Source organism: Pongo abelii, chromosome 3 (assembly GCF_028885655.2).
Source record: "Pongo abelii isolate AG06213 chromosome 3, NHGRI_mPonAbe1-v2.0_pri, whole genome shotgun sequence".
Taxonomy (NCBI): domain Eukaryota; kingdom Metazoa; phylum Chordata; class Mammalia; order Primates; family Hominidae; genus Pongo; species Pongo abelii.
Window position 1 is genome coordinate 47,718,300 of NC_071988.2, and position 22,548 is coordinate 47,740,847.

Here is a 22,548-nt window from a genome sequence, read left to right on the forward strand (position 1 = left end):
TTTGTTAATTGAATTATTCTCAATAAAAGTAATTTAAGAAACAATACATGTACAGCATGTAAATATACAGATGAGAATTAAAACTAAAAGGAGGAGTCAGAAACCAAAAGGCAGAAAGTAGAAAACAGAGTGGAACTCAGACTTATGCAGGGGTTGGTTCTCAGTCAACACATAGGGTAAAAACTGAACACAGTCAATTAGCGTTGAGCCTTCCACAGGAGACACAGGTCACACTGCAGACTGACACACTCTCTCTGGATATGTCCAACACAGTATCAGCAGAAATGTCCAGAAGCATTGGAAGTTCTATCAGTTAGCTTTTGATTAGAACAAAAACAAAACCCACTCCATAATTAGTGGTGTACAAATAATAAAAACATATTGTTTCTCATGATTCTGCAGGTCAGCTGGGCTTTCCTGGCCTGGACATCTAGGGTGGCCTCATTCACGCTTCTGGCACTTATAAGCTATCAGCCAGGGCACATGTGGCCTCTTGAACAGGACAACTTGGGCTTGCTCCTACAGTCCTCAGGGTCCTAAGTGCAGTAAGAGAGAGCACGCACCCAGTACACAGCACATTGCATGTCTCTGAATGCTTTACATTTATTTGCTCTTGTTTCACTGGCAAAAGCAAGTCACAAGCCCAGCGTCAGTATGGGAGGCAACTACTCAAGATGAGCAGACACTGGGAGGGGAATGATGCAGGCCTTTTTGCAAACAATCCAGCCCACAGAATAATCAATTTTGGGTTTTTTGGTTTGGGACTAAAGTATCTGGCATGGGCCTAGGGGTCAGTTTGTATAAAAAGGTATGTATCTTTAACCACAAATCACAGTGAGCACTGTGAGATGCTCATGGATATCCTCTGCAGACTCAGGCAGACAAAGAGAGCAGTAGGTTCACACGCCTCCAGTACACACCCCTTCTGGGGTGTATACTCATCAGGTGGAAAGATGAATAGGTTCACCTGCACTCTTTACATTTTTGTTTCTCTCTCTCTTTCTGTCTCCTCTTTTTTTTTTTTTTTTTTTTTTTTCGGCTGGCCCACAGAGTTGAATTCCCCTAATTCATATATGCTTCAATTCTACTACACACTAAAACCCAGAAATCTGAAACATTTTGTGTAATTGTGTGTCAAGTTTGGAGCTTCTCAAAATATCAGAGATTAAAGAATTTTTTGAATACTTCATAGAATAATAATGTTTATGATAAAATACACACCAGCTTATCAAAAGAAAAATTTTCCCTGTCACTAAACTCCAAAGAGAAACTAGTTTATGGGATCATAAAAGATAATGAAAGATATTACAAAGTATCTTCAACAGCAGTTTGGGCAGAAATTATAAAAGCGCTCCTCAACAGGCTACTTTTTATATTAACATTTCATAACGGCTTAGTAAATAAAGCCTTAGTAAAGGCATTCCTACCTGGGCTGAGCTAAATAGGTTTATCTGGTTAACTCAAGAAATAGGAAAAAAGTACAGAAACAGGTAAATCAGGAATATGATCCTTGGTCTGTATCTGTTAAATATCATCTCAAGACCACTTTTGGCAAAACTTGAGTGAAATTCAGTTTAAGATACACTCTCCAGTATGTGACAGAAATGTAAATCTTATGTTAATGGTAATATTGTGTAATATAATTTAAACAGCACGTTTGTAAAATTTTTTAAATGCTGGTATGTGCCTTCCTGATAGGCCAAGTATTTTATGGTGTACTTGGCTGAATGGCCCAAGGTAACAGGAAACAGTCCCAAAGACCTATGGCTTCACACAGGAAGTAATTACCTTTGGAGATTCCAACTTCATCTGATTTAAGCCCTGCTTCTTGACTTCATGATCTTTCTGCTAACCCTGAGCTGACATGTCTCAGATTACTATAACTAAGAATTACTAAGACCCTGGCAGGTGTCCTTTCAGTATTATTTCTGCCAAATCAGAAGGCTGTACATGGCAGAGTGGGAAAATTGTAGTTTTCAGTTCACAGCACAAATTATACAAGCAGACACTAATATTTTAAACTAGTGAAATAGAAAAGCACATTCAAAGCACAACGTGAGTCTTATCAGTCACGCATAGCCTAGAAGACTTCAGGGTGACTGGCTGATGGATTTCAATAGATCCCAGCCAAGGCATGCATCCTGGAATTCCAGCTGAGCCATCTATAGGCTGCTAACTCCAAAATCTACATCTTTAGCTTTGACATTCTCCAGAACCTCAGATTGCTGTATCCAACTGCAACCCTGACATCTTTATTTAAATATCTAGCAGGTATCTCAAACACAACACCACTTAACACAGAGCTCTAGATAGTCCCGTAAATTTTGCTCTTCATCCAGTATCCAAGTAAATGGCCTCACCATCTCCCCAGCTGCTCAGCCAAGTATCTAGGCATTATCTCTGATTCATTCTTTTCTCTCATACTCAAATCTAATTCATCAGCATGTTCTTTGGACTGTACCCCTAAATATTTTCTGAACCTATTCAAGTTTCTCATTCTTCACTACTCTCCCATTAGTGCAATAGATTGATTGGAACAACGGCCCCAATTTTTCATATCTCCTTGTATCTTTTCACACCTGTTTGAATCCCTGTCCTTTGGCAATGCCCTCCCACACTGACTATGGATATACCTATGTAACTTGCTTTGACCAATGGGACAGTAGCAAACTTGACACAAGCTGAGTCTTTAAAACGTGTGTGTTTGTTTCTACTTCCTCTCTTGCTTCTTTGCGATCACCATGAGAATACAACTGTCCAGCCTGAGGGTAAGCCCAATCTAGCCTACTAGAGGGATGTAATGTACATATGGAGGATCGCAGAGTTGATCCAGACATCTCAGCTGAGACCATCCCTATACCAGTTGACAGCCAGCTGGCCCCTCAAACGTATCAGAGAACCCAGGCAATATTGCAGAGGTGCCTACCTGACCCACAGTGGATCACAGACACATGGGCAAGCCCAATTAAGATCAACCAAGCCCAGCCAAGATCAGCAGAATTACCCAGACATCCTATACTCATGAGCAAAAATAAATCCTAATTGTTGTATGTTGCTGAATTTACGGGACTGTTTGTTACACAGGATTACTGTGGCAATAACTAATACAGCCATCATTATCCCTCGTCAGGATTACTCGAATATCCTCCTAATGGGTCTCAGTACTTTCTTCTTATCTCCTTATAATCATTTTTCCATGTATCAGTAAATACAATCATTAAAAAACATAAATCAGTCTGTGTCATCAGCCCTGCTAAAATCCTCCAACGGCTACCCAATGCACTTAAACTAAAACCCATACTCCTTAACCTAGTATATGACCTACTTCTCTAACCGCATCTAGTACCGCTCCCCAGTGGCCCACTATGATTCAACCACACCAGCCTTCTTCCTATTCTTCAAACACTGCAAACTCATGGCTGGGGTCTTGGCACATAATGTTCTCTCTACCTGGAAAAGCGCTCCATTTTCTTTCTCCCTCCTCCCCACCCATTTCTCTCTTGCAGCTTCCTTCTTATAACTCAAATTTTAGTTTAAATTCACTTCCACAAAAAAAGACTTTCCTTAGACTACCCAGTCTAAAGTAGACAGCCAGTTATTCTCACTATGTTATCCTGTTTTAATTCTTTCCATGGTACTTATCTCTGTGTGACATTTTTCTTGATTATGTGTTGTTTTTCTTGTGCACTCTCCCCACTGGTTGTAAGTTTCACAGGAAAGGAATCTGGTCTGTGCATTCACCACTGGGTCCTCAGCTCCTAAAGCAGTTCCTTCACATAATATTCATTAAATACTCAGATTGAATTGGACATGATTGTATTTACTTAGGATTGAGGGAGGACTCTAAGGAGTATGCAAGTGGAAGAATGCAAGAGAAATAACAGCTTTTATTATAAAAAGAAGAGGGGTGGGATGATATTGTAAATGACAAGATCAAAACTTTATTGGGGTGACTGCAAAAGGGGAGGAGTAGTAATTAAAATGGTTTCAGAAAGCTCATAATAAGACTATGGGTTTTAGAGAGAAGAAATAGTAGAAGTAAATATTGGATGAATGCTACCTGACATAGAATAAACAAATAAATCAGATCCTTTCTAAGATCTGGTTTTTACAAAGACGAAGAAGCAAGGCAAGCTAAAACGGAAGGGAGAAAAGACCAACTGATTCTGAGAGGAAAATACTAAAGCAGAAAAAACATTTCACTAGATAACAGAATGCAGTTCACAGCCTGGACTCTGAAAACCGCCTAGAATGGAAGCTTTGCTCTGCTCCTTATTAGTTGTATAAACACCGACAATTACCTCTCTGAGCTCGCTTCCTCATTTATAAAATAGGGTAATAATTATGACTTCACAGAGTTGTAAGAATTAAATAAGCAAATATACATAAAGTGCTTAGTATGGCACATGGATTATAGTAATTACTCAGCATTAGTGATGACGATGATAGTGGTAGTGGTGGTGGTGCTGCTGATCCTTAAGTCAATCCTGCTATTGTTGATTAAATTGGCCAAGGCCACAGTGTCTCACTGAGTCTGTTGAGTCTGCTTAATTTTTTTTTTAATTTTCAAGCATTTCAAGTTGTCCCTTCTTACCAAGAAAGAAATGATCACAGAACCAGAACCTAGAGCCAGAAGAGCTGGGTTCTGTCCCTGGTTCTGTAACTAACTAGCTGGGTGATCTTGGGTGAGTCACCAACTTCCCAGACCTGAAAGTTTCCTTGTCTTCAGCTCTATCCCTGCCCAAGGCAGCAGGTCTAGGAAACATTCTGTGAAGAGGCAGAGGTACTGACGTAAGATAGAGACATAAAGGCAGAGATACAGGCAGACAATCACTCCACGTCATTCCATTCCAGAGCACAAAAAGGAATATTAAATACCTTAACTCAAGGCTTCCCAAATCATGTTCCTCAGAACACTAGGAGCTGTGGGATGATAACATGTGCTTATATCAGACCATAATCTCATAAATGTAGGAATACTGGGTGACTTTATTCTACTCTAGGACCAGTGGCCAGCAGAGTACTCAAAACATACTATCATAGCATGCGTTTACTGCATGCTTGTTGAATGAATGAACAAATGAATGAATGGACAAGTATATTCGGGAAAAGCTGGGTTAAACAACATCAAATTAGTTCCTTGTATGCATTTCTCAGAGTCTTTAATAGGTGAATCATATAGAATACAGCGCTTCCCAACCTCATTTGATCATAGAACTTACTCTATTTCCCCTGAACCTCGTTAACATCTCCCAGAGTTGTAGTCTATAAAGCACAGTTAGGGAAACATCTGAGGCTTACATAATGTAAGTCATTTTTACTATCATGGAATACATAAGTTATCTTACTTTTTATTCATAAGATAATAAAAAGGCTAAGTAACTTGATTCATATCTAGTATGTAGCTGTCGTCTCCTGGCGTCCTACTCTTTCAAAATCTCCCATCACCAAGCAGGGCCTCAATCTCTCCCCTCTCCTAAGCAGCAGCTGTCCTGTCTCATTACTCTGCCCTTCTGCCTGCTCCCTCATAACTACTGTCCTGAAAATCCTTCCACCTCTTCTTCTACTATCTCTTCTCTCTAAAGCCCATAGTCTTATTATGAGCTTTCTTAAACTGTTTTAATTACTCCTCCTCACCTTTTACAATCACTCCAATAAAGTTTTGATCTTGTCATTTACAAGATCATCCTGCCCCTCTTCTTTTTGTTCTTTCTCTTGCATTCTTCCACCTGCATACTCCTTAGGGTCATTCCTCAATCCTAAATAAATTTAATCATGTCCAATTCTTTTTTTTTTTTTTTTTTTTTCTGAGACAGAGTCTCGCTCTGTCGCCCAGGCTGGAGTGCAGTGGCACAATCTCAGCTCACTGCAACCTCCTCCACCTCCCAAGTTCAAGCAATTCTGCCTCAGCCTCCCGAGTAGCTGGGACTACAGGCATGCGCCACCATGCCCAGCTAACTTTTGTAGTTTTAGTAGAGACGGGATTTCACCATGTTGACCAGGCTGATCTTAAACTCCTGACCTCAGGTGATCCACTCGCCTAGGCCCCCCAAAGTGCTGGGATTATAGGCGTGAGCCACCGAGCCTGGCCTAATCATGTCCAGTTCAATCTGAGTTGCCTTTTCCTTTCCTACCACTTGTTTCCCAGGACTCAAGCAAGCAAATATACCAGGACTTTTCATATCCCCATGTATCTGCTCGAGTTGTTCTCTCTGGAAGGCTCTTCCCTCTTTATCCACCTGTTGAAATTCTATTCATTTTTCAAGGTCCTGATCATAGGTAATCTCTTTATGAACTCTCCCTCATTTTCCACTCCTGCCATAATTAACGACTCCCATTAACTATCCCCAAGACAACTGCACAACTAACGCAAACATAAAAAGTTGGTTGTATCTGTGAATGCAGAGATAGCCGAGCTGGGAGAGATGACCATGAACCAGGTGAGTCAATCAGGGAGAATGACAAACAGGTTGGTGGCAAAAGGAGAGACCAGGAAGGTACCTGCATGAATGGCTTGAACCCTAAAGGACAAAGGGGTTTTCATGAAGGCAGAAAAGTGATGCCCTAGAAGTGGCAAAGGGAAGCTAGGAGTAGGCTACAGCAGAGAGAGCTACAGGGAAGGCAATGTTGTTATTCTGTGAGGAGGCTGTGGTGTGGGAGAGTTGATTCACAGTGGAACAATGCTCTCAGAGGGCCACCGGAAAGATTTGGGAAGGCAGCCAGCAGAAGAATGGAAGTTCAAAATCATAGGAGGCTTGAGAGTACATAGAAAGACAGTTGATTAGAAAGGCTGGTGGCCAGAAAAACTGGGGATAAGAGGCAAACTGGCTGAGATCCCAATTGGTGTCAGAGGCCAAATGAGGTTAGCATTCAATAGTCTTTGATCAGCATCCAAAGAGTAGGTTGATGAGTAATTTTTCCGATGTCTATGAAGAACAGATTTCTCTAATGTTCCACTCATGGCAAAATCCTTTTCCGACCCAGATCCATTTGTGCGCTCTGCCATAGGGCAGGATGGAGGAGCGGGGGCTGTTGGTGAGGAGGTGTTGGGTGTGGCACCTCCTTTCACTAGGGCAGGGCTTACTGACCTAAAACGGACACAGCAAGCTGAACATGGTGCAGAGTCTACAGGGATGAAAGGCCTGCAAGGCACCAAGTAGGCACGAAGGCCAAAAAAGTAGTGGATGACCAAGGGCAGACAGACAATGGCATAGGGAATCCAAGACAAAAATACTCATCTTCTGAAAACTCAGCATAGTATTAAGCAGGGATCTTTCAAATGCACATAATTAGATTTAGGCAAACAACAACAAAAGGAACATATTGGTTCACATAATCCAGAAGTCCTGGCACAGCCGACTCCTGCACTTCAAACAATGCTGAGTGTGCTCTCACCACCGTGCAGTGCTGCTTCTCACTGCATGGTCTCATTCTCTTGTACTGCAGCTTCCTCCATGGAGCAGGGAAAAATGACCACCAGTAGCTCAAGGTTACATCGCTCCAGGTTAAATCCCAGAGGAAGAGTTCCCCCTTTCCTAAATGCCAGCAGAAGAGTGCCATTGAGCCAGACTGGGTCACATACTAACCCCTGAGCCAATCACTTGGTCAAGTGGAGGGACTGCTCCGATTGGCCAAGGCTGAATCACATGATCATCCCTGGGTAGTGTCAACTCCACCCAAACCACATGAATTGGGGACAGAGTAGTTGCCCAAAGGAAGAAAGTCTGGGCAGACAAATAATCAGTCCACTACAGCACAGTCACTTGTCAGGAAAGCCCCAGATACCAAAAGGGCACTTGAGAGAGCTTTGAAGTCAGACAGAACTGGTTTTAAAGGTCAGCTTTGACATTTACTAGCTGTATGACCTCAGGTAAGTAATGTAACTTCTCAGTAACTCAGGTTCCTCATTGTAAAATAGTACCTACCTCCTATAGATATTGTGGGAGGATTAAATGAAATAATTTACATAAATTGCTAAGCACAATGCTTGACACAAAGTAAGTGATCAATCAATGGCAGCTATTATTAGTAAAAATAACAATAATGACAATTAGTATTATCAGAACAAGGGTACCACATGAAGGGTGATCTGTGACTCCATGAAAGAGAGGGCAAGGTCAGCATTTGGATAAATCAGCCCTGGGTCACGTATCATTAAGGACAACTGAGGACACAATGCAGAGGCCCAAATACAGAGTCAAAGCTAAGATAACAATTCAAATCAATAAACATGCTGAGCACCTATTGTGCACTGAGCACTGGGAATACAATTATGAATAACACACATATGACTCCAAGGTAAACTACCATGAAGAAAGACTATGGCTCTGTGACAGTATTTCTGGGGGAGGAGAGGTTGACTGAGGCTGCTTCTACACTTTCAGCTACAGGCAGGGCACTGGAGTAGTGCTGAGCATACAACAGAACAATGCCATGGGACCAACTACCAGAATGCGAGGAAGAGACAGAAGGGCTACAATCCACCGCCCATGCTGCTAAAAATAATGCCTCTGTGGCCGGGCACGGTGGCTCACATCTGTTATCCCAGCACTTTGGGAGGCTAAGGCAGGTGGATCGCTTGAGCCTAGGAGTTCGAGAACAGTTTGGGCAACATAACAAAACCCTGTCTCTACAAAAAATTAAAAAAAAAAAAAATTAGCCAGGAGTGATGGTGCCTGCCTGTAGTCCCAGCCACTAGAGAGGCTGAGGAGGGAGGATCGCTTGACCCTGGAAGGTCGAGAGGCTGCAGTGAGCTGATATTGCGCCACTGCACTCCAGCCTGGGCAACAGAGCGAGATCTTGTCTCAAAAAAAAAAAAAAAAAAAAAAAGTTTTTTTGCATAAATTAGGAAAAAGTGTCTCTTCTTTTAAAAACTTTACTTCTATCTTCCTAAAAACTGTTGCAGTAAATAAGCAAATCCACTGGGTCTACAACATAAATGACATCTCGGAATTTTGTAGTGTATAACCTGCACATTATATATAGCAGTTCTGGGCATAGGCAGGGAAAATAAGATGGATGCTGAGAGGAGTCAGGAGTTAGGGATGGGGATAGAGTGTCTAGGAGTCCCCGGTCCTTAGGAGACAAAGAGTACCTTTTGCTATAGAGCTGCGCTGTTCAGTATGACAGCCACTTGCCACCAGCAGCTAATGAGCACTTGAAATGAAGCCAGTGAGAATGGCGAACCACATTTTTTATTTAATTTTAATAAATATGAATTTAAAATGTAAAACTTAAGCAGTAAATAATTTTTTTTTCCATTAATCACAACCTTGTTGTTTGGTAGAACTACATTTCACTCCATCTGCTGCATTACAAAAGATGTCCTGTACTGTATTTCTCCTGAGTTATTTCTAGTATCTCGATAATTTTATATGATTACATGAAATTATAATATTTTAATATATGGCTTACATGAAATATATTATTAAAATTAATTTCACCTGTTGCTTTTTCCTTTTTTAAGGTGACTACTAGAAAATTTTAAATTACATATGTGGCTTACAGAATATTTCTGTTCAACAGTGCTGCTCTGAAGACATCTTAAGATCTATAGAGTTAAGGGGCTTGGGGTGATATCCAGAGAAACTAACTGCTTGGTTTTGTTTGAAGTAGACCTTCACATTTCCTTCTAGGTTGTCCAGCTCTGTTTACAAGGAGGGAAAATATGACAGAGAGAGAAGAGGAGCATAGCTCAGTGAGTAGAGCTCAGCAGAGTTCTGGACTCCAGCTCCACCACTTACCACTTAACCAAGTGTTACAGAACCTCCCTGAACTTCAATCTCTTCATCTGTAAAACGCTGAAAGTAATCTTACCCACCTCAAAGGGCTGCCCGCAGGATTAAACCTGATACTCTATGTAAAGAGCTTAGCATGGAGCCTGGCACATCATATATGCCCAATAGATATTTGGGATGTTTACTACTTGGGAATAAAGAAGGTGCAAATGAATGATTTCCTTTGTGTTATTTAGGTCAGTTTGCCACAGTACAAGAGGGTGCACCCTGTCCACATGCCTCCTCATTTATCTTTCTAGACTGAAAAGTTGGATGGAAGTATTTTCCTCAATCTTCTACACCATTGATAAATATATTTGCTTTCTTTAAATCCATTAGGTCTTTAAGACACATTAATGAGCAGTGAAAAAATTATCTTAGATGCTGAAGCAACATGAAAATGGGTAAAACTGGCATTTAATGAATTATTTGTGCCAACAGCTAACACTAGAAATTTTTGTTCCAAGTCATAAAGTTAGTGAATGTTTTCAGTTAAGACTTTATAATATCTGAATCTCTTTCTTGAATCAAGCATTGGAATGTACATCTACATGTACAGATCGATTCATTTTATCTAAATGCATTTTTTTTTTTTTTTTTTTTTTTTTTGAGATGGAATCTCGCTCTGTCACCCAAGCTGGAGTGCAGTGGCACAATCTCAGCTCACTGCAACCTCTGCCTCCCAGGTTCGAGCAATTCTCCTGCCTCAGCCTCCCGAGTAGCTGGGATTACAGGCATGTGCCACCACAGCTGGCTAATTTTTGTATTTTTAGTAGAGACAGGGTTTCACCATGTTGGCCAGGCTGGTCTCAAACTCCTCAACCTCAAGTGATCCACCCACCTTGGCCTCTCAAAGTGCTGGGATTACAGGAGAGCCACTGAGCCCAGCCCTAAATGCATTCTTTATTTCTCTGCCATTTTGCATAGACTTGAGATCAACTGTTTAGCTTTTTCATGTCCCAAAGGGTTCATATAGACTGTATACTCCCTCTTGTATGTAACTTATTTTAAAAATAATAACTAGACTAGTTCAACCACATCTGATAAACATTCTGAGAAATGTCCAGCTGTGTCTAACCTTTGTTCATCGTTTAGCCCTCTCCTGAGTCCTGATTTTCAAAAATATTTTCCCCAACTTATTGCTGACTGAATTTACTTACCAGACTTTGTGTGGGGTCTTTTCAAAATCACTTGGAAAATCAGTTTATCCCTGGATTCCCTGATTATTTATTTAATTCTCTTTAAGAACTCTAGCGAATTTGTCTGACATGGTTCCCCTCTTTCAAAGGGGCAGACTTTCCTCCGAAATGTTATATTTGCTTAAAACAGTATAAATCCACTTTCCCTACTTCCCTACACATACACTCATGCAGAATTTATTTTAGATTTTATTCATTCCACAAAGTCCAAGGAAAATTCCACAGACACTATATTAAATTTACCGTGAGTCTAAGCAAGCCATTATCTTCTATGAGGCTCTCTTTTCTCATCTATAAAATGGGCATAATATACTTGCCCTTTGCCAAATAGAACAAGCCATCTCCTTGTTCATGACTGTGTATAAAACACTCTCAGAGAAGCTCAAAATCCTTTACAAGCATTAGGCCATGAATCTTTCTCAAGTGAACTGTTAATTATGTGTCATTATAGTTTGTTGAATAGATGCAAAACCTGAAGCACAGGAAAATAATTCCAGTTAATAGTTAACTTAGAAATCCATGCAAGGTAATGAAACAACATATATAAAAACCCCTGTGACTCGTGTTTGCCTATGTAACAAACCTTCACATGTACCCCCAAACCTAAAATAAAAGTTAAGAAAAAAGAAATCCACCCAAGGCTTTAAACATTAGACTGTGATATCTAGAAAGACGACAAAGGGGCTGGGCGCAGTGGCTCATGCCTGTAATCCCAGCACTTTGGGAGGCTGAAGCTGGCAGATCACTTGAGGTCAGGAGTTCAAGACCAGCCTGGCCAACATGGCAAAAACTCACCTCTACTAAAAATACAAAAAATAGCCGGGCGTGATGGCACATGCCTATAGTCCCAGTTATTCAGGAGGCTGAGGCATGAGAATCTCTTAAACCCAGGAGGTGAAGATTGCAGTGAGCCGAGATCATGCCACTGTACTCCAGCCAGGGTGAAAAAGTGAGACTCTGTCTCAAAAAAAAAAGAAAGGAAGATGTCAAAGGAAAAATCTGAACAGGAGCTCACTCTGCTGTAGTTCTTTATCAAGAAACTACATTAATGCAAAATTCTCTAACATTGCTGGTTGCCGTGCACACCTTACTGGGCCATGATTACTCAAGCAGTAGAGAAATGGCACAATGGATAGGAAGGCTGGAGTTTCCTGAGGACATAAGATGCCTTCCCGGGTCACAGGAAGTTTCATAAACTCTAGACCAGGTACTGAGGTCAAATATCATTGCACAGTTACATAACAACTCTTCCACGTTTTGTTACTGATCCTTGGAAAGTTTTCCTATAGACATCCAATAAGATGAAATGAGGCTCTACACATTACCAACAAGAACATAGCCTCTGCCAATGACCTGTCAGGCTCTTCTAGTTTTATCTGACCTATAACTGGGTACATAACATGGCCTCAAGCGTTCTGGCTCTTCTTGTCCTTACATAACAGAGACACTGTAATTCTAAAAGGTCAAAAAAGAGAAAAAATGGAAACTTCACATAGCTAGTGAGTTATTTTATGATGTTCTAAAACTGATGAATAAAAGCTAGAAATCAGCCAGGTGTGGTGGCTCACACCTGTAATCCTAGAACTTTGGGAGGCCGAGGTGGGAAAATCACTTGAGGCCAGGAGTTCGAGACCAACCTGGCCAACATAGCAAGACCTCATCGCTACTTAATTTTCGTTTCAATGAGCTGGGTGCGGTCATATGCATCTGCAGTCCTAGCTACTCAGGAGGCTGAAGCCAGAGGCTGAAGCTCAAACCTTCTATCTGAGCCCAGGAGTTCGAGGCTGCGGTAAGCTATGGTGATGGCATCACTGTGCTCCAGCCTAAGCAACAGAGCAAGACTCTGTCTCTAAAACAAAAAAAAAGAAAAAAAAATCTAAGTGTCCAACAACTGGGGAGTGGCTCAAAATACCACCATATGCTAACATGACAGAATTACCCAAAGAAAATTATGCATGGACTAATTACAACATCATAAAGTAACTATTTGTGTATAAATAAAGATTGTAGAATTTGGAGTTACATAAACAGTTGTAACATAATGCTCCTTAATTATTTTCTAGAACATTGCTAAAGATTTATTAAAAGTCAGCTGATAATAGAGATGACTGGAAGGGGATTCACAAACATTCTCTCTGGAATGGTTTTAGGGTTATTTTTAATTTCTTCTTTGTAAGCTTCAGTATTGTTTACATCTTCTAACAAGGAATATATAAAACTCTACAAAATGACAACTTTTTTTTTTACTGATGGCAAGGAGAGTCCAAGGAGCACACCAGGTGTCTGAGAACCTCAGTGGCACCCAAAGACCAAACTTTTGCCTGGGGGGAAGCAAGAGGGTGTGTCAACAGCTCTGAGCCTAAAAAATGTCTTCTGGCTAGGACTCCAGAACTTATGAACAAGAATTATTTCGTACAATGCTTCTATAACTGGTTTAAGTATGTGACAAAGACACTGACAATCCTTAAAAAAATTTAAAAGTATGTATACCTAAATTTACATGTCTGACAGCATTCAAACCCAGTTAAATTGTATTTCTGTTTCCCTGCATGGTTAAAGGATCAAGCATTTTTATCACCCAAGCAGAAAAATGAAGAAATCAACTGCCTTCTATGAAACAAAAATAACCCTAATGGTAAAAACTAACTCTGTTGCATGCTTAAATCATATTGGCAGAAAAATGAACCTTTAAATCACTCTTGTAAGAAAAAAAGCCAGTTTCATTTTTGGGGCAGTCATGTGGAAATCCCACAAGTCGTGGTTGAAACATAATATTGAGGAGTATGTGAGGACATTAAGAGTTTCTAAGGAAATAGTAACAAAGATATCATTGGAATTCCATGAAGGATAAGAGAAGAAAAATCAAAGGTTTTTCCTACTAAATCACATTATAACGTCACCAAAATTAAAAATAAAAGGAGTAGGATACTTGACAGGGAGTTTCACGTTGTAAGTATCTCATGTAGTATATGACAAGTTAAAGTTTGTCGCTTTGATACTCTATTGTAAGCATTTCAAGGTTAAAAGCCTTAACCTTGAAAAACAAATGACATATAGTTACAAAAGGAAAAAGTATATATTGTAGAAATCCAAACAAAAGTGTTCCTCCTATAGAAACATAAAACTGATGAGACAATGAATACTTACTTCCCTCCCTCCTCCAAAAGCCATTCTTTGTAGCCATAAAAACCAAGATAATCATAACACTATGCTAAGGAAAAATATATGGATGGAAAATAATGATAATAATGTACGTTGTCCTTTCAAGAATGTTTTCAGTGAAGAATATTTCTAAATAATACAAGAAACAATACACTTGAAAAAACTTAAATTGAATGCTCTATATTTCAATCCATATATAGACGAGTGATGTGAAAGTCTAATCAAGAATTTAGAGAATTTAGATTGTTGGGTACAACTTGGGTAATTATGACCAAATATCTTTTTTTTTTTTTTTTTTGAGACAGAGTCTTGCTCTGTTGCCCAGGCTGGAGTGCAGTGGTGCGATCTCAGCTAACTGCAACCTCTGCTTCCTGAGCTCAAGAGTCTCCTGCCTCAGCCTCCTGAGTAGCTGGAATTACAGGCACGTGCCACCAGGCCCAGTTAATTTTTGTATTCTTAGTAAAGATAGGGTTTCACCATATTGGCCAGGCTGGCCTTGAACTCCTGACTTCAAGTGATCCACCTGCCTCAGACTTCCAAAGTGCTAGGATTACAGCCATGAGTCACCACTCTTGGCCCAAATATCATTTTTTCTTAACTGTAAAGTGTCCAAAATTATCTGGAAAATTCATTCAGTATATTAAGTACTTGCTTGGTACTATGCTTTCCCTAGGAAGGAACTTCTGTGAAAACCCAGCACATTACAGAAAAACTATACTGCATGGAAAAGGATTTCAAAGGCTTTGTTTAGAAAAGGGAAGCATGCTTGTGGAAGCACAGTGGGAGGAATGAGCTCTGCAGTATCCCTACTAGCCAAGCTTTTGTTCACAATGGTGCCTAGTGGTACCTGCTGAAAAAGCCTTTTTAACCACCTGTCATTCTCCAGAGATAAAGTAACTACTGCACCCACTCCATTGTCACAATCCCCAGCACTCCTGTTTTCTGTATTGCCAATGCATAGCTGCCATCATCGGAAGATAGAGCTCTGCTTTTTCCGCACAGATAAGATGGCTTAGGAACAATTCTCCTCCTACTTTTGTGGAAATTGAGTCTTGTCATCATGTGTGTAACCATAAAGAATGCTGATGTTACAAAGCAATTGGGAGAACATGCTGGAAGTTCACAGCCCATTAAGGGAGCCTGAGGAATGACTCAACTGATAAAATGACATTGGGAAAGTTGTGATCATCCACAAACGGCAGGGTAGGTCAGCCAAGCCAGAAACAGGAACTTGGTGCACATTCCAAGAAGGGCACAAGTGGAAAGGGAAGTAAGGGTGCTGCTGGTGGTAAGGCAGTTGTGTGATAAACTGGCCTCCAGAAGGAAATGATGATAACTTCCATTGAGGCCACATAGCCATCAATGTCACCAATCCCATCTTTCAGATTAAAATAATATTGGACTTAATAGAAGCTGCACTTCACTGAAAGGTAAAACATTCGGAGGTCAAGGTGGCAGAGTCATCCTAAACAAAGTGAATTTAAGAAACAGCAACAATAGGCCAGACGGTGGCTCACACCTGTAATCTCAGCACTTTGGGAGGCCAAGGCAGGCAGATCACCTGAGGTCAGGAGTTCGAGGCCAGCCTGGCCAACATGGTGAAACCCTGTCTCTACTAAAAATACAAAAATTAGCTGGGTGTGGTGGTGCGCACCTGTAATCCCAGCTACTCGGGAGGCTGAGGCAGGAGAATCACTTGAACCCAGGAGCCGAGATCATGCCACTGTACTCCAGCCTGGGTGACAGAGCGAGACTCTGTCTCCACTCCCACCAAAAAAAAAAAAAAAAGAAAGAAAAGAAAAAAGGAAAGAAAGAACCAGGAATAAAGGCTCTATGCCAGTAACCTATGTACCACCCAACCTAAGATACAGATTTTGCCCCCTATGACAACTATGATTAATTGGTAGTGGACACTTAGAGTTGTATATGAAGGCATCTGAGGTCCAAACTGGGCTCAGCGGCCTAGCCTGATCCGAAAATGTTTCCTGTGGGTAGAGGAAGGGGAAAACGGCAACACACTGCTATGACTGAATGGTGCCAGTCTCTGGATAGAGATTGGTAAAGAAATTATATTCCAGCCACTATTAGCAGACTGGACAGAAACCTCTACTTTCTCTCCCTTCTGAAAGCCTAAGACAATGACAATAAAGAAATTTTTTTATTTCATGTATAAATCAGCAAGGATGGAGAGAACGAGTGAAGAGACAACAGCCAAAACATTTTGGTGGAATAAGCAGAAGCCAAGAAATAATCTGATTTACACCATGGAATCTCCAAAAGGTTAAATAATTAAAGGCAATTGAACCCTCTATAAAAAGAGGGGTGAGCTAAAAAGTTAGTGACTTTTTAAAGTCTTTTTAAAAAGCTGGATCCCACAGATCCCTTTGGCCACTCCAAGCAGTTAGGTGACTGCCCCTTCTCCACCCCAGCAAAAAACCTGGAGTTTCCTCCCTCCTTCACCCTTCAGGGGGTCTGTACACAAACAGCATGGAGGGGTTATATGCACATTTGCATACTGGATGCTGAGACTTCCAGTCTTCTTTTCCACTTAGATCCCAGATTACTGGCAACCAGGCTCTCTGTCAATCTCTGGGGAAAAGATTGGAAAAGGCTTCTCTGAGGACTGTCACCAGCCCAAGAGGTAATGACCACAGAGGTTCCCCAAATAAAAAGCCCAGCCAGATTCCCCCTACCATGAATTCCCCAGTCAACAAGCTCATCCACATCTTCAGCTTTTTTTTTTTTTTTTTTTTTAAGACAGGGTCTCCCTGTGTCGCCAGGCTGGAGTGCAGTGGCACCATGTCGGCTTACTGCAACCTCAGCCTCTTAGGTTCAAGCGATTCTCCTGCCTCAGCCTGCTGAGTAGCTGGGATTACAGGCACACGCCACCACGCCTGGCTAATTTTTTTTATTTTTAGTAGAGACGAGGGTTTCACCATGTTGGCCAGGCTGGTCTCAAACTCCTGACCTCAAGTGACCCGCCCACCCTGGCCTCCCAAAGTGCTAGGATTACAGGCATGAGCCACTCTGCCTGAACCCCAGATCTTCTGCTTTTAAATCCCCCTCTCAAGTGTGAGCAGATAACCAAGGGCATCAGTTACGCAAGGAAAACTTCTAACATGAAAGAGAAGAAACCTAAACAAATGAAAAGACAAAAGCCGCTTGGGAAATTGAATCTGCGCAGGAAGGAAAAAAAGTTGCTCCAAAAAATCATTAAGCTTCTCAGGGAGAAAGGAGAAGACACTGACACTATAAAACAAAAACCAGAAGGAAATAGACACATAAACCACACACATACAAATATATATGTATATATTCAGGCAACCAAAAAAATAGAGATTTCGATTTTAAATATTCATGATTACGGTCATGGAAAACTTATTTTTGGCCCAGTCCAAAATAGCCAATATCTGAACAATATGAGTTTCTCATAGACACAGAAAATAGAGGGGGGAAAAATTACCAGTGAGATAGATATACTTATATATATATATATATATATATTTTTTTTTTTTTTTTTGAGACAAAATCTCAATCTGTTGCCCAGGTTGGACTCCATCTCAGCACACTGCAACCTCCGCCTCCTGGGTTCAAGCGATTCTCCTGCTTCAGCCTCCTGAGTAGCTGGGATTACAGGGGTGAGCCACCACGCCCAGCTAAGTTTTGTATTTTTAGCCGAGACGGGGTTTCACCATGTTGTCCAGACTGGTCTCGAACTCCTGACCTCAGGCGATCTGCCTGTCTTGGCCTCCCAAAGTGCTGGGATTATAGGCATGAGCCACCGCGCCCGGCCACCAATGAGATAATTTAAGAAAATTTCCCAAACTGAAGAATGAAAGTTTCCAGATTCAAAGAGCCCAACACAATGGATAAAAACAGACCCAAACGTAGGCACAGCGTCGTGAAATTTCAGGACTGTGGAGGCCAAGAGAAAATTCTATAAACTTCAGAGAGGACCCAGCAAATTGTAACCTGTACACAGATTATGAGAAAAAGCTGAGGAATCAGTACAGTTCTAAATTTCTCAACAGCAATACCACAATGTGGAAGTCAATAGAACAATGCCTTCAAAATTGCCATCTTAGAAATCTACACTCAGCCAAACTATCAATCGTCAGTTGAAAACAGATATTTTCAGGCATCTACAGTCTCAGAAAAGTAGACCTCTAGGCATCCTATTCCAGGAAGCTCCTTTAGGATGGGCTCTGCCAAAAGAAGGGAGTCAACCAAGACTGAGGAAGACATGTGCTACAGGTACCAGGAGATCCAGCACAAGAGACAAATGATGAGAATCTCCAGAATGATGACAAAGGGAACCCTTGGGGTGACAAGTGTGCCAATGTACCGAAGGCACCCAGTCTGGATTATAGCAAGCCAGTAGGCTCAGGAACAGCTTCTTGAGGAAAATGAAATTGACAAAATACCTGGTCAGTTGAGGGAGAATTTGGAAAACTGGCCAAGAGCTGTGGGTTTAATCAATGAAGAGTACAAAATAAATAAAATGAACAAACAAATCCATTATTAACTCCAAGGAAAATAAAAAGTTATGCTTGGTCACTCCTGTAATCCCAGCACTTTGGGAGCCCAAGGCAAGTAGACCACCTGAGGTCACGAGTTTGAGACCAGCCTGATTAACATGGAGAAACCCCATCTCTACTAAAAATACAAAAATTAGCTGGGCGTGGTGGCGCATGCCTGTAATCCCAGCTACTCAGGAAGCTGAGGCAGGAGAATCGCTTGAACCCGGGAGGCAGAGGTTGCAGAGAGCCAAGATCGTGCCATTGCACTCCAGCCTGGGCAACAAGAGCAAAACTCCGTCTCAAAAAAAAAAAAAAAAAAAAAAAGTTATGCTTGGCTTAGCTGTGAATTTTGATCTAACCATTATTCAATATTCTGTTTTAACGACTGCAAGAATGGGAAAATAGGGAAGCTATACTTGCATTGGGGGTTGGAAGGAAAAACGGAAAAAGAGAGCCAACTCATCATCTTCCACAGTAGGAAGTCAACAGATAATGCTTAAAATTGAAAAATCAAGAAGTATCAACCACAAGCCACAAATGGCAAAGAATTACGAGTGGTTGTTTCTGGAAAGGGAGAAATGTAACTTGGATAAAAGTTTAAAACTATAAACCATAACAAAACAAACTGTGGCTTCTGTGCCCACACATTTTTACATTTGTTTGCTTTTTCTTTGTTTCCCTAATAACAATCTGTTTTGAAAAAGCCCATCCTTGTTTCTCTAAACAAAAGAGTATGTAATTCTCTACATCTATACTACAGTAGCTGTGGTCATCTGAGCTCTGAGCAGTCAAACATGGTGGGGAAATTAATTGTTACAATCCAATCCCAGAAGAATTGGTTGAGCTGGGGTAGTGACAATAAGGCAAGCCCAAGCAGAGGCGTGTTTGGAGGTGGAGGCAACTACTAGGCCCCTCCCCTCTGGGTTGTTTCTTATTTTTCCACAAACCTTTTATAATAGCATAACCACATCGTACAGGATAATTTTACAATTGCCAGTGACCATGAGCCAATTTCACTTTTTTCCAACAGACTTGAATGCCCAATTTATGATCGTAATTAGTCCAACCAAGGCAGCTGGCCCCCAAGACTGTTGATCTGGGTTTGACTTCAGTAACTCCACTTTGCCTGCTGTAGACTGGACAAGAAGGGAGCATAATAAAGGCTCTGAAGCAACAGACATCCAAGGAGCATCCACGGGGAACCAGCACCATGCTGAGGATCAACACTCCTGCTGACTCTGCAGACCAAGTACCCCTGCCCTGAACAATATGGTGATTCGTCTAGGGGTAAGAATCTGGGAGGGGTGGGGTGGAAGCTAAGGAGCTGGAAGAACTGGGGCAGGGAGAAGAGGCACCAACCTGGTCAACCTGGAGGAACCTGTAGGCAGAGGTGTGGCTGGAGGCCCAAGGCCCCGTCTCCCAGCACTCTGGATGCCTGGAGGAAGGCAGAGAGGCCGGTAATTCTTCCCCAAGCGTAGAAGTAGGCCAGCCACTGCTCACAACCCTTCCAACCTCCCTATCAAGGGTCAACTTAAGGAAGCAAAGGTTGCCATTCTCTGAGCTTTATTTTCCATGGTTTGGTAAAACATAGCTGCTGCCCTTGAGTAACTAGCTGCTGAGAAAACATGATTATCTTGATAAAGAATAAAGTAGGTTGAAAATGCTAGAGCATACATTAATATTCTATATCCTTTCCTATTTGGGAAGATGTGAAAATTCTAGTTGGACCTATGTGGGGCAAAGGTATTGCCAACTAGAGTAGAGCACTGACTGCATGAGTTTGCACTTGGCCTATACAGTTCCACAGACCAGAATGTACACATCCTTGTGAGAAGAGTCAAGATCATTAACATAAACACACCACAGTAAGCATGTGCGTTGGCAAGAGTGTAATAGATGGATCAGATTAACTGGAGTATGGGGAAAGTGTAAGTCTTCCGTAAACATTGAAAATGTAACTAAACTAAAAAATACCTTCAAATACATAATGTGAAAGTTACCCATACTTCTATTTTCCCCTTAGAAATAAATCCTAATATCCCTTACTCCAGGTGATTATTGCAGAGTAAGCAGCTACCAGTGTCACGACCTAAACTGTTAAATCCCAAACTTTATTTGGGAGATCCGCTGGTTTGTTTCTTCCCAGCTCTTTAGCAGAGAATAATCTAAAAGTGAGTAAATTCTCAGAATTTCCCAAGAGGAAAATGAGCATTCACTGGAAAAATACAAGGAATACGCGCAAAACTTATAACTATTTTGGATAATCTTCAAACCCACTTATAGCCACCAGCCATCCTGTTGTTCCAAGTTAACATTAAGATCAATCTTTCGAATCAAATATTCCAGTTTCCAAAGAATAGCAATGGATGAGATTGTTTCCAAACCTGGTACACAACACCATGTTACACGTCCACGGGAAAAATAAAATCCACAAGAAATTTAGGATTAAAGAAAATTAGGAAAGTGTACACTCCCAGGTCAAGTCCCTAGTTTTTCCAAGAAGTACATACATTGGCCGGGGACCTGTTTTGAATATTCAAACACAACTTCCCGGGGCAAGGTGGGCGGGGTATTGGGGGGGTGGGGAAGAGAACGTGAACTTCCCTGGTTGAGTCACGTGCAACTGCGGAACATCTTGGCCGACACTGCCAATTTTTTTTTTTTTTTAATACTTTAAGTTCTAGGATACATGTGCACAACGTGCAAGTTTGTTACATATGTATACATGTGCCATGTTGGTGTGCTGCACCCATTAACTTGTCATTTACATTAGGTATATCTCGACACTGCCAAATTTCAATCAAGATCGCGCCGCCGCCCAACCCGAAAGGTGGCATCAGCCCTGCCCGCCGCTGGGACGTGACCCCAACGCTGAACTTGCCGCGGGGCGGCCTCAGGCCTGGAACTTCAGGAAAAAGGGGCTGGTGTTCCTTAGGAGAGGTCAGCGCAGGGGTTGGGGAGGTGGAAAATCTACCGCCGGCAGGGAGGCGAGGCTGCGCCACTGCGCGCACCTGTCCCTCCTTCCCGGACCGAAGAGGGAACCCAAAGACGGCACGCCCGCGCTCCCTGCGGCACGGAAGGGAGAAAATCCTTCCCCGTTCCTCCAGGGGCGTGTGGAAGCCTCCTCTTACCGCGCTCATCCTCGTCCCCACCAGTCCTCGCCCGGAGTATCGCACTCCCGGGGCCGCCCCAGCCGGCCCGCGGCGCCCTTACCTGGCTGAAGCGCGGCTGCTGCGCGGACCTGGGAAGACTGCGAGGTGCAGTCTGCGCCGCGGAGTCCGGAGCCTAGCGCCCCAGAGTCCAGAGCAAAGCGCCCCGCCCCGCCCCCTGATCTCCCCGTCCCGCCCCCAATCACCCCGCCCCGCCCCGATTGCTCGCCCCGTGGACGCCCGACCCCGCCTCTGATCGTGCAGACCCGCCCAGTCGTCGATCGCCCCGCCCCTGTCGCTTGGGCCCTGGGTGGCAGGTTTGCGCAGCCCTGCGGCGATTTCAAGGCAAGTGACCGGAATGGGTCGGAAGCGCGTCCCAGTGAGTTTCAGGGAGCGTCCCTTAGGTTTCCGGGGGCAGTGTTGAACCTCCCTAGCCCCAGGCTTCCCATCCCAGGAGACCCGCCCCTCGTGACTCGAACGCCCCTAGCCAGGAGAGCCCCGAGTAGTGCCACTTGTGGAAGACTAGGCGCCTGTCGGAATTAGGAACCGCACCTCCCCTTCCGCTAAGCGGTGGGAGGCCAGGCGGGTGACGCGGGGCAGTGGAGCCATGCAGCCTGTTTTACCAAAAGAATAAGTGGTTTTCCTGTGAAACCCGAGGCAGCAGTGCATATCTGATACACTTAGAGGGTCACGTGCACTATTAATGTGTTAACATTAAACTCGCTGAAGAGTAGAAAACACA

General features: G+C 42.4%; 1 protein-coding gene across 1 annotated transcript in view; it reads right to left on the bottom strand.

Annotated features, from left to right (window-relative positions):
- Positions 1 to 21,967, bottom strand: part of TEC (tec protein tyrosine kinase) — a 130,925-nt gene extending 108,958 nt beyond the window's left edge. The window contains exon 1 of the mRNA XM_024246119.3: positions 21,871 to 21,967. The gene's annotated coding sequence lies outside the window, so the exon portion shown is untranslated. The remainder of the gene's footprint in view (positions 1 to 21,870) is intronic.
- Positions 21,968 to 22,548: the final 581 nt, after the last annotated feature.